Genomic DNA, 11,980 nt, shown 5'->3' on the forward strand with positions numbered 1-11,980 from the left:
AAAAATAAACGTATTTGTGAAAATACAGCCCGTTAATAGAAATTGCTTGCAAGAATTTGCACATTAGTCAAAATGGCATACACAAATGTCTCTATTAGGAGGAGTTTGCACTAAAATGCTGAAGAATGTTCTCTTTTTTTTTGTTTTAATCTGCAAAGTGCTGAAGAAATGTAGAGAGCTGAATTTGAGATTGGAAAAAATGAGAAAGTGAAAGAAATGAAACTGACAGATTCTTCCATCCCTACTAGCTGCAAACGATCTTGCGGAGTGTACTTATATTATCAGTGTGTTTTTGCACACCTGTTTATCACATTCATACTTTATCAGAAGTATAATGTGCCTTTAGAGTCTTTATACACATTTTATGGTCACCATGGAGACCCCTGAAAATTACTGTTCTCATCTTGATCATTAATGCAGATTTTGCCGCATCATACTGGGTCTTCCCTCAACCATGTGCCTAAATCAAGAGACAATTGACAAGAATTATTGGTGGAAATTCCAAGATAATAACCAGATATGATTTGCTTATTTGAAAAGACATGATGTCAGATATTATCAGTGCTGGAAAACCACTTTTTTTTAGTGCGTGAGAGAGTCCTATTATGTCATGTCTTTGGAAATCCATATGGACCTTTTAAAATTCATTGGTTTATCAATGCCATGTATATTGTCTCTGTACCAGTTTGCTGATTTTGCTACATACACAGAAAGCTTATATTATAGAAAAATGATTAACTCTGTGAGTAATTGTCAGCTACAGGTAAATAATGCAGATGGATAGCTTCATTAAGGAATCAACATGGGGTCATTAGAAGGTTCTGGTCTCTGCCCCCAATCTTATAGAAAATATAGTTCTCTAAGCCACCATTGTGAAGGGGCGATAAAATATCACAAGTAGACTCACATTAAGCTGGATAATATGCAGGCTGCTTGATTTGTATTGAATATGTGTCTGGTGGCTGAAACCCACTGTAATGAACTTGCCCACAAATCACAGCTTAATGGGAATCTACTTATACATATTGCTTAATTAAAAGTTGTGAGCTTATTAACATGTGTCTTTGGCACTGAGCTTTGGGGATGTAATCTCTGTGCAAATAAGACTAGGTTGTAAAAGTTTTATAGATTGACAATGATATTAAATTCCACACCCCAATAAGCCGTTATTTTCCCAAAGAACGGTTCAAAATCTGTAAATGTACACAGTTCCAGTGTGTTGGTTGACTAGTGTCTGTAGTACGTAGGACCCAGGGTCATGTATGACTCAGATATCAGCGTTACCCAGCTTTGCTGCACCTTTGCTTGGTACTCAGGCTGCAATCCTATCCCTGCTTACCTAAGAGTAAGGTCCATTGAACACAGTAGGACCTACTTCTGAGTAAGGATTTATAGGATTGCTCTGCTCTTGTCTATTACTTTACACTGCATTTGGTAATTCTGCTGGAACTCTCATCATAGTGTCCACTAGTAGCAACAGCAGTGAACATTTTCATAAAACCTTATTTTCCCAAGTTTATAACAAAACTTAAAATGGAGGGAGGTGAATATATGTGTTTTGAAGTCTCACACTGCTTTTATGGGTTATGAAGCCATAATTTCAATTTTCCTTTGTGTGGGAGGGGAGTATAAACAGAAACAGTTGGCTCCAGAGGACACTGAATGACGATTTAGTCTTCATTGAAACCCATGGGACAAGTTAGTTCCACTCCTACAGGAGGTAATCAAGTCATGATCAAGGCATCTTCCCTTCCAGGAAAGTAGTTATGTCCACCAACGTGAATGGGTTAAAAGGGGTTTAGGTGAATTGATGGGCAGCAAGGCTATCAATGGCTACTGCTAGCCACAAAGGCCATGTATTGCATCCAGCATCGGGGGCAAGATGCCTCTGAATATCAGTTACTTGGAATCACAAGTGGTTGTTGCACTCAGGTCCTGCTTGCAGGCTTCTCATAGGCACCTGATTGGTCACTGTGAGAGCAGGATGGCGGACAAGATAAACCTTTCACCTGATCCAGCAGGGCTCTTCTTATGATCTTATGACTTAAATAAGTTTTGTCTTATTTAAAGACCAAAGGGTGACTAACTTCCTCTGGATCCACTTCTTCCTATGAGGACAATTTGGAATGACTCATATTTGGGCAACAGATTGGTTTCAGCAGATGTTACAATTTTACAGATGTGGTTCAAACACTTTGTACTCTTTAGATTGATGTTTCCAGTGGCTGTGTCAATTAAGGAACTCCATCTCTTCGAAACTCTCCGGAGTCCAAGCCGAAGCATCTTTTGAAAGCACAGTATGGCCTTTCTGTTTCTATTGGCATTGCAAGATCTGGGTGAGATCAGTGGCTGCTTGAATTTACAGCACAATTCTAATTTGGTTAATTTAATTGCACACAGTTTGTACATTGACAATAAAGATATTATTATTATTATTATTATTATTATTATTATTATTATTATTATCACATTTACACAGATGTAAGCCTCACTGAAGTGGGACGGGGGTGGCGCTGTGGGTTAAACCACAGAGCCTAGGACTTGCCAATCAGAAGGTTGGTGGTTCGAATCCCCGCAACGGGGTGAGCTCCCGTTGCTCAGTCCCTGCTCCTGCCAACCTAGCAGTTTGAAAGCACATAAAAGTGCAAGTAGATAAATTCCAGCGGGAAGGTAAACGGCGTTTCTGTGCGCTGCTCTGGTTCGCCAGAAGCGACTTAGTCATGCTGGCCACATGACCCGGAAGCTGTACGCCGGCTCCCTCGGCCAATAAAGCGAGATGAGCACCACAACCCCAGAGTCGGTCACGACTGGACCTAATTGCCAGGGGTCCCTTTGCCCTTTACCTTTTTAAGCCTCATTGAGTTCAATTATGAAATGCGAGCTTTCTAGTAACTACAGCCATAACCTGCTTATATGTTACTCTGATGCTATTTTAATGGATTTATCTTGCTCTTTTTCATTTGTGATCCACCACAAGCCTCATGAACGTGTGATACTCCTAAGGAGTGACAAAGCAGCCCTCTTGCTTTTCACGGGCATGGTATTTCTTCAGCTGTTTCCCCTTGTTGGATGTAAAGCATATTATGGGGAACCTGATGCTGGGGAACTCAACTTTCATCAGCTCCAGAGAGCATAACCAGGAATGATGGTAACTGTAGTCCTGTAATATCTGGAGGGCCACTGGCTGCCAATCCCAGGGAGCTGATACAGCCACCCACTCCTGCTCTTTGGAACTGACCCTGCATGTAGGAGTGAAACCAACAAGAGGATACCATGGTGAATAGTATCAAATGCCATTGAGACATGCAAGAGAATCAACAGGATTGCTTGCGCGTGCACACACACACACACACACACACACACACATCATTATCTAGAAGAACATCATCTATCAGGGCAAACAAGGTCCAGTCTTTGTGCAATCTACCTTTCCCACTTCTTTTAACATCTATACTTCTTCTTGAATATTCACACTTCTTCTTGAATATTTAGTGCAAAACACCCAATGGTCCCAATTTAAGTGAAGTGAATCATGGCTTCTGTTTGTATCCTGGAATGTCCCATTTTTTGGTCCAGCGCTCTGGCGCTAGTCCTCACAGCAAAGCACCGGATGAAAAGATGCTCATTCTGGCACAAGTCAGTCTCTGCTGACGTCCCAATTTTGGGTGCAAAAATATTGGAGGGTATGTTAGTGTGCTTTTAAAGCCAAAGGGGTGGGGGAGATGTGGTTTACAGAGACACTGATAGCTTGAGAAGAAAGAAAGAAAGAAAGAAAGAAAGAAAGAAAGAAAGAAAGAAAGATTTTGTCCTTAATATTTTTCTTTCATTTTAACTTTGAAGGTTGCGGCTTGTCATTCCTTTTCCAGCATCTCCCTTCCTTGCAGCAGCTGGATTCATTCTTAAGATAGGAGCTTCTTTAGCCAGACAGATGTAGCACTCATCAGAAGTTAATTTGCAGGGATATTCACATATGCAAATCATGTCACAATCCTGAAATGCAACCACGTAATGAGTGGAAAATATTATACCCATAAATCATACGACCACAATCAACAACATTTCCATTGAGCCAGGAGAAATTTGACAGTCTTTATAACTTCTGCCGCTTTTAGCCAGTGAAAACCTCTGCGTTTTTGGAGACTGTGTTACACTGGTGATCTTAAAAAAACTCCTCAAGTCTGGCATAATGAGTCCTCAAGTGCATTATAACTTACCAGTAATTACATTTCAACATTTCTGCTTTCAGCAGTTGCTGTTTTATTCATAAACATTTAAACACTGCATCAGGTATAAAATAAGAATGTTGGCAACAACAAGGCTTAATTTCATTAACTATTAGGTAAACTCCGTCTTGCTTCTTCAAATAATCCTTGGTTTGAATGCTAAAGATGTAATGAACTTCACGGTTCATAGCATCTGACATTGCTTAATTAATGGGTGCATTTATAGTACATAGGCCTTGGTAATTGATTTATATGCATGATTTGCCCATACAGCTGTTAGTTCCTGTAGGAAAGTCATAATTCAAATGTAGACATATTTTCTAGATATGACGAAGACAGACAACAACAACAACAGCGACCAAGTACTTTCAACCTGACAAACTCCTTTCAAAAGCATACTAGACAATTAATAGCATAGAGAAAGAGTGACTATCACAGGGGGTGGGGGAAACCATCTGAATCATCCATGTACTGGTTTTAAGTTATTGCAGAAAATTCATCTCAAATAGAAGCCGTTTCATCATTGAAGCAAAGATAATTCGCTTTATGGAGCCAAAATTATATTGAGACCATCAGCACCCAAAGCACAGATAAATATAACCTGAATCCCAATTACTTATATCGAATGTGGGTCACAAATACTAAATTTATTTATCTATCACAGTTATTTATTTATTAAATTTGTATACTGCCCTTCATCCAAAGATCAGAAGGCAGTTCGCAACATTTAAATTTAGTGATAGGCCAAATAATCCCCAAGCCAAGTTAAAGCTAACACCTCAAAATGTAATGTGCATGCGTACAAACATTTTTCAACACTTGATTCAGTGATTCAGTGTCAGAAAGAAATGACGCCATGGATATGAAAAAAACGAACCAAAGACACCAGTTAAATCAACAATAAGTATGTTAGTTCCTGAAAGGCAACCCATGAAATTTAAGCCGTGGATTGCACACAGTTCAGGGAATTCAATAGATCCTACGGGTTACATGTTTGAATTCCCAAATTGTGTGTGTGTTGAAAAGTTGATTCCTAAAAATAATGGGAATCAGAGTGGGAGGAGGTCATCTGTGACTTTTTTTAAAAAAAGGATGGAGAAGAAAAACAGCTGCTTCTGGATTAACCATTATGGCTAAGCTAATACTACACTTTTCCTGGTTCTTTCTAGGTTCTACCTAGTAATCACTTGCTGGATAACAACCAGCAATTGCATGAGACATAATCCCTTCACAGAACCTTTCCTCTCCTCAGACACCTGACACTGTTAAACTTATTTTGAAGCTGTTTAAAGGAAGCATTCGCTAGTTGGGGGCTAGAGGAATCAGCTATCAAAGCACTTACAACACAGACAGTTTGATGGCATTCACAATGTTGGTTCAGTTTCCTGATGCTCCCAGGCAGTACTTAAGCCTTTCCCTTGCTAACGCCTTTGCTTGCTACAGCTGCATTTTGAATGCTTTCATTAATCAGTCTGTTAGCAACAATAAATCGTCACCTTCCATACTTTCATGAGAGCTTCTGCATTGAACTCTCCCTGGGAGATACAGCATGGCAAAGGAGACAGTCTGTGGATAGTATTTCCATTACAAGCTACAATCCGGTTCCTGTCTTGTTTTCTTCATGTGTGGGTCTACCACACGTGCTCTTTCTGCTGATCGTAAATTGTCCACAAGTTATCTGACTCCTTTGGTTCTAGGGGAAGGGCCATGGATCAGTGTTAGAGAGCAGACTTTTCCAGGCAGAAGTCCCAGGCATCTCCAGGTAAATTGGGGAATATGCTTGTCTGAAACCCCGGAGAGCCATTGCCAGTCAGTGTAGGCAAAGCTGAGGTAGATGGTCTCACCACAAGGCCGCTTCCTATCTTCCTATTGTGTGGGGAGTAAATCAAAAATAAATGAATGAAGAATTCCCTTGGGCAGCAACATTCCATCACTCTCAGAGAGAACTGGACAGAAAAAAACAACATGGCTGCTCCCAAACAAACACTTGCTCTACTCCAGCTTTGGCCAAGCTGGTACCCTCCAGATGTTCCCACCAGCCTCAGCCAGCAGAGCGATGGGAGTTGTAGTCCATTGACATCTGGAGGGCACCAGCTTGGTGTACTCTATTCAAAGCACTTATGAGAGAAAATTAACCTGGGGAGATATTGTTAAGCAAATACTCCTAATTAGGTTTTGCTTACAGCAATATGGATCTGTATTCTCCAATTCTCAATGACTTTATACTTGTCCTTCCTCACAAAGGCAGGACACCCTTTATGAAATATTTCATTTCAGGCCCCTTTATCATTTCTGGCAGCTCTTCTGTCTCCAAAACAATTTATAGCCAGTGTTGACCAGAAATGTCTTCATCTTCTTCTTCTTTGTCTGTTTAAATCTCTCTTCTAACTTTATGCCTTCCTTCTGCCCTTAATGGATGAGAAGTTATGAAAGTGTCTCTGTGTTTGGGGGGAATCTGGTTCTATTCTTTTGTTCCCTTCATAGCTGAAATAAATTTAATTGCTTTGGACCCATGGGGCAAGGTGGGCAACAAACACTGAAATTGTCCTGTTTCGTTTCCATTTCCCAAGCGTTTGTGTTGTGCCTTCTTTACAGAGCAGCCATTCTGGCATTTTCCTTTGGGATCCTCCACATTGTCATTCAGGGCTTCTGCATCAAGTAAACTGGTTTCTAGGGAAGAATTCTTCTGCCCTGTAAAGGAATTACAGCTAATTCTGTATACAGCATATTTAAAAACTATTAAAAGGCAATCATATTAGTAATCCTACAGATGATTAAAAAGCCATTTTCTAACATTCTTACTGGAGGGTCCTTTAAAAATAATAATTGCAGCAATCAGTCACAGCTACCTTTTGCTTATTTGTTGTGTCATTCGTATACTCTGAGTACAAGTCGCAGGATGCTCTCTCACAATTTTTTGGAATGTATGCATGTGACTGTTTCAAAGAACAAGGAAAACATCTTAGAATTAAATAGTATTGAATAATTGTTTATTGTTCTGCTCTTTTTATAATAATTCACTCCAGAGGTTTTCAACCTTTTTGAGCCCACGGCTCCCTTGACCAACTACATTCTTTCTGTGACACCCCTGTGGGGCTCAGGAGCCCAGTTATGTCTCCCCTTCCCTGCAGAGCTGGCAGTCTCTCACCCATCTTCAAACAACCTCCTTTGTGGTGTGTTCCCTCAGCCTCCTCTCCTCTTCCCTCTCCTTGGGAGTCCTCTGGGCAGCCACTGCTACTGCCCCAATCTATGAGATGCCCTGCCCCCCAACCCAAAGAGAGGTGCCTCGCAGAGGCACCATTCACCTGGGGAGCTTATAGCCAGGGGTGCTGCAACAAACAGCTGTGCAAGCCTTTGGGAGGCAGAGATGTGTGATAGGGCATCAGAGGAGGGAAGGGAGGAAAGAGAGACAGAGGCCAATGTTGCCTGCAGCACCCCTGACCTTCATTCAAGGCACCCCAGGGTGCCATGACACATGGTTGAAAGCCACTGATTTCCTCCATTTGTGATTCTATTGCTTGCTTTTCATTTTTTTGATTTCTGAGCCAGTCTAGGAACACTTGGGTTTGAAAATGTGTGTGTGTTTGTGTGCCTTTACCAAAGGTGTCATGGGCTTTGAAGACACTCAAACTCAGGACACAAGGGAGAAACATGCTAAGAGGAAGGCACACTTGGCAAATCCACACCGTAATCAACTCCCACCCGGGAACCAATGCCCCCACTGTGGAAGGATGTGTGAGTCCAGAATTGGCCTCTGCAGTCACTCACGGACTCATTGTTAAAACCGTGTTTATGGAAGACAATCTTACTCAGCTATGAGTGATCGCCAAAGAAGAAGAAGAAGTGTGTGTGTGTGTGTGTGTGTGTGTGTGTGTGAGAGAGAGAGAGAGAGAGAGAGAGAGAGAGAGAGAGAGAGAGACTAAAATGCAGAAATGAAGAGTAAGGGCATTAATGAAGTTGAACATTTACCTGAAAGTTAGGTACCTCCAAAAAGTCAAACTTAGAAATGAAAAGCACACAGAATAATATCAGCGGTATTAATTTACATATAAAATCTCCAAATCTGACCTTTAAAAAATTAATTCATTTGAATTTTGAACTTTAAGAACTTTGTTTTGCCCTTCCATAATGAAGGGTTTTAGAATACAAAACAAATTGTGTGTTTTTTTGTTACAGTATTTTATGTACATTTGCTCTGAGCCGCTCTGAATATGACTGTTGAAGACGAGGTTTGCAGCAGAAGCAGCAGTCCATCAGGAGCTGTGATCTACAGGAACTCTATAAAGTCGGCTCAAAACAAATCATCTTTGAAACATCAGCCTACAGTTAGATATTTTATTCAGTGCTGTCTATGATAATAGAACAAATGAATTTAAGCTGCCAGGTGAATTCTGAGGACTGCATGTAACCTTGCGAGGGACTGTGCAGAACAATTAAACAAGAACTTGCTTAGCAAAACAAGCAAATAAGACTGCATTTCCTTAGATCTAAGCAAGATTCCTACATCCTCCTGTTCTAGGTGTGGGATCTCGAGCAGAGATTCTCAACTTCTGCATTCTGTGCTTTGTCCAGGCCCCAATCGTCAACAGAGAAGAATGCAACTTACAGATGGCCAAGAGATTTTCATGGGACTAGAATTCATGGCCTGAGTTCATTGATGGTGGCCTAGGAAGAAAATAAGAGACAGATTAGCTGTAGTCCTTTATCTTTCTGGAAAGCACTTGAGATAGCAGTGTGGTAAGATACCCATGCACTCTGATCCAACAGGAGGAAAACCCTGAAAATCACTACTCAGGCTCTACAGAGGAACATGCAGCGTCCCCGTTAGAATCTCTGCCACAGTGCACTCCACACCCATACAACTCTTCTAGGGGTGGGAGGATTGAATCTAGAAAATTATGCATCTAAGGAAACCTCCAAATCTGTTCTGGAGGGCTGGGGGAGCCTGCTAAAATCTTTATCCCAGCTGGTACCTCCCTCAAATTTCGAATGATTTTATGCACGTGCCTTTGTTGTTTTGAACCATTTTTGTTTAGAATTGTTTTTAGGTCTATAAATGCTTAGTCAGAGATTCCGACTAAACGTCAGGAAGAACTTCTGATAGTAAGAACTGTTTGACAGTGCAATAAATTTCAAACTGTTTGACAGTGCAACAAACCTTGGGAGGTTGCGGGATCTCCTTTCTTTGAGGTTTTTAAAGCAGAGGATGGGTGGCCAGTGGCGTAGCATGGTGGGTGCAGGGGGCGGGACGGCCGCACCGGGCGCAACATCTGGGGGGGCGCTTACACTCACAGTTCTCTGCCCCTACCTGGCTCACTCACTCACTCTCACTGCAGTGCTGGCTGTGCGAATCCGATCCGAGCCGCCGGGTCACCACCCACTGTGGAGGGGGGTGCCAGGCGTGTGGGTTAGGGGGTGCAAATTACTTGCCTTGCCCCGGGTGCTGACAACCCACGCTACGCCACTGTGGGTGGCCATTTGTCATGGATGCTTTAGCTGAGATTCCTACATTACAGGAGATAGGACTAGATGACCCTTGGGGTCATTTCCAACTCTACAATTCTATGAGTCTATGATATATGCAATTGCCTCCACTCTTTTCATATATGCAACAGTTTTATATATGCGATTATGCTGTAAATTGCTTCAGGATGCCCCATGAGCACAAAAATGAAATTCATCATCATCATCATCATCATCATCATGAGTTTGGCCTCTTTGGTGGTTTTTTTTTTTTAAGTACCAGATAAGTTTCTCTTACCAAGTCCAGAAGACTTCCTTAACCTTAAAAAGGTATCAATTCAAGCTAGGCATTGCATGCTATGCTCCCATGCACTGGCCAGCCTTGTTTCTGCATACAAGAATTCTGTAGGTATCTGCTGAAGTTTTGAGTGATCATGTATAATGGAAACAATAGCCCTGGCCCTCCTATGATTTCATTTCCCAAGCTAGATAATTTTACCCCTCCTCCTCCTCCTCTCCTGTGTTATTCCTAAAGAAGAGGCATGCCCTTGATAATCACATCACAAATATGAAACCATGATTGCTACAATTAAAGTAAAACACAGAAAGAGAGAAATGAGTAACAAAACAGCAATAACATGCCGAGCAAATCGTATTTATCCAGTCGAAGAGCTCCCACGTATCTGAGAAGGAGCAGAAGACTGTAATGAGCAGTCTAGTGCTAAACATCACATAGAGTTGAGTTTTTGCCATTACAGTAGCAATATTATTATGGCTTTATTTTTTAATTTCAAACATGAACATATTTCTCAATCTTTTCTAAAAATGACCTTTGGGAATAACAGAAGTCTAGCAATTTTCTTATTTATCGTGCTGCATCAGCTTATGCTTCCAATTAAGAAGAAACTATATTGGAGAATATGAGGAAGCTCTTCCAAGGCACCTTGTTTAGATGCCTTATTAAAGTCTCTAGAAAGGAGAAAATCAAAAGCTCAGGCCACGATATGACTTGCGGTGCTATCGCTGGAGTATAAGTACCAGGGCCTTCCATTTGATAGAACAACTTTGTGTTGTATTTTCCCAGGCAACTTGACTTCCTTTGGTTCTGCTTTTGAATTTGATGTCTCAGTCAACATTTAAGGCTAGCATCCTTGAGAGCTCCCGGATAGCAGATGGGAGCTTGTTAATGTAGCAACAGCGAGGAAAGGTGAGCACCACTAGTTAAAAATTCGCAGCCAAGTACTAAGACTGCAACAGGGATTCACTCCTTCAGCCTGAATATCACCATGCCTATCAGTTAGAGGTAGATGAACTTAACTGATTTCAGTTTTTTCAGTTTATCCTTTTTCTAATCTTAAGTTTGGTCCACCACGTATCTACATCAGTTTGCCTTTTTTTAAAAAAAAAAAAGTCCTTGGGAAAATTCATTAATATTTTAGTGCCCATTTCAGCTAGTATACATATTTTTGAATGCAAGTTTCCCCTAATCAATAAAATTTTGTATATTATTTTCACTATATGCTTTCTTAGGCATGCTTTCTCCTAATACATGCTTCTTTGGCTGGGGATCTGTATTGCAAAATTCAGAGAAGTGCATGTTTTGGGGAGTGCAATGAGGTAAGTTTGCATTAAAAGGTGAAATGAGCCAAATTTCTCCTCCAACCCTACTGTTAGCTAACAGTGAGGGATCTCAGACAACTGGTTCGGTTACAGTGTCAGTTGTGTTCAGTTCAGTATCCTGCTTCTTCTCATTGGCTCTAAGCATCTGAGCTCACTCTCATTTGTCTTCTTGAAGATACCTTTCCTGTCCATGTGTTCACTTACCTAGGAGTAAGTCTCATTGAATCCAGTGGGACTTATTTCACAGCAGACATGGATAGAATTGCATGGTTAGATAATTCTGGGGCTGTGATAATCACACACACAAAATTGTGGAGAATATGACTTGCCATTGTGAAAAAGAGGATGTTGGATTTAGATGGGCCTAAATCTGGCAAGACTCTTCTTATATTCCTAATATTTTGAGAACATTATGAACAGCGGTCTTCTTTTTCAAGGATGCATGTGGACAAGCAACTGAAAAACATCAGAAATAGTAACAGAAATATGGTCTCTGATGAGAAAAATGCCATATTTCTGCTCATTTGTGGTTGCAGATCCATAAGATGCCCTTGAGATCTACTGAGTTTATTGTGATTTCAGGCAAATTCCCTGCAAGGAAAGCAAACAAACAAAACCCAAAGTTAGGTCCTCCACTGTTGCTTTGCTAATGTGTGTTGAAACCTAATGGTTAA

Source organism: Podarcis gaigeae (genome assembly GCF_964106915.1).
Source record: "Podarcis gaigeae genome assembly, chromosome: 7".
Classification (NCBI taxonomy): domain Eukaryota; kingdom Metazoa; phylum Chordata; class Lepidosauria; order Squamata; family Lacertidae; genus Podarcis; species Podarcis gaigeae.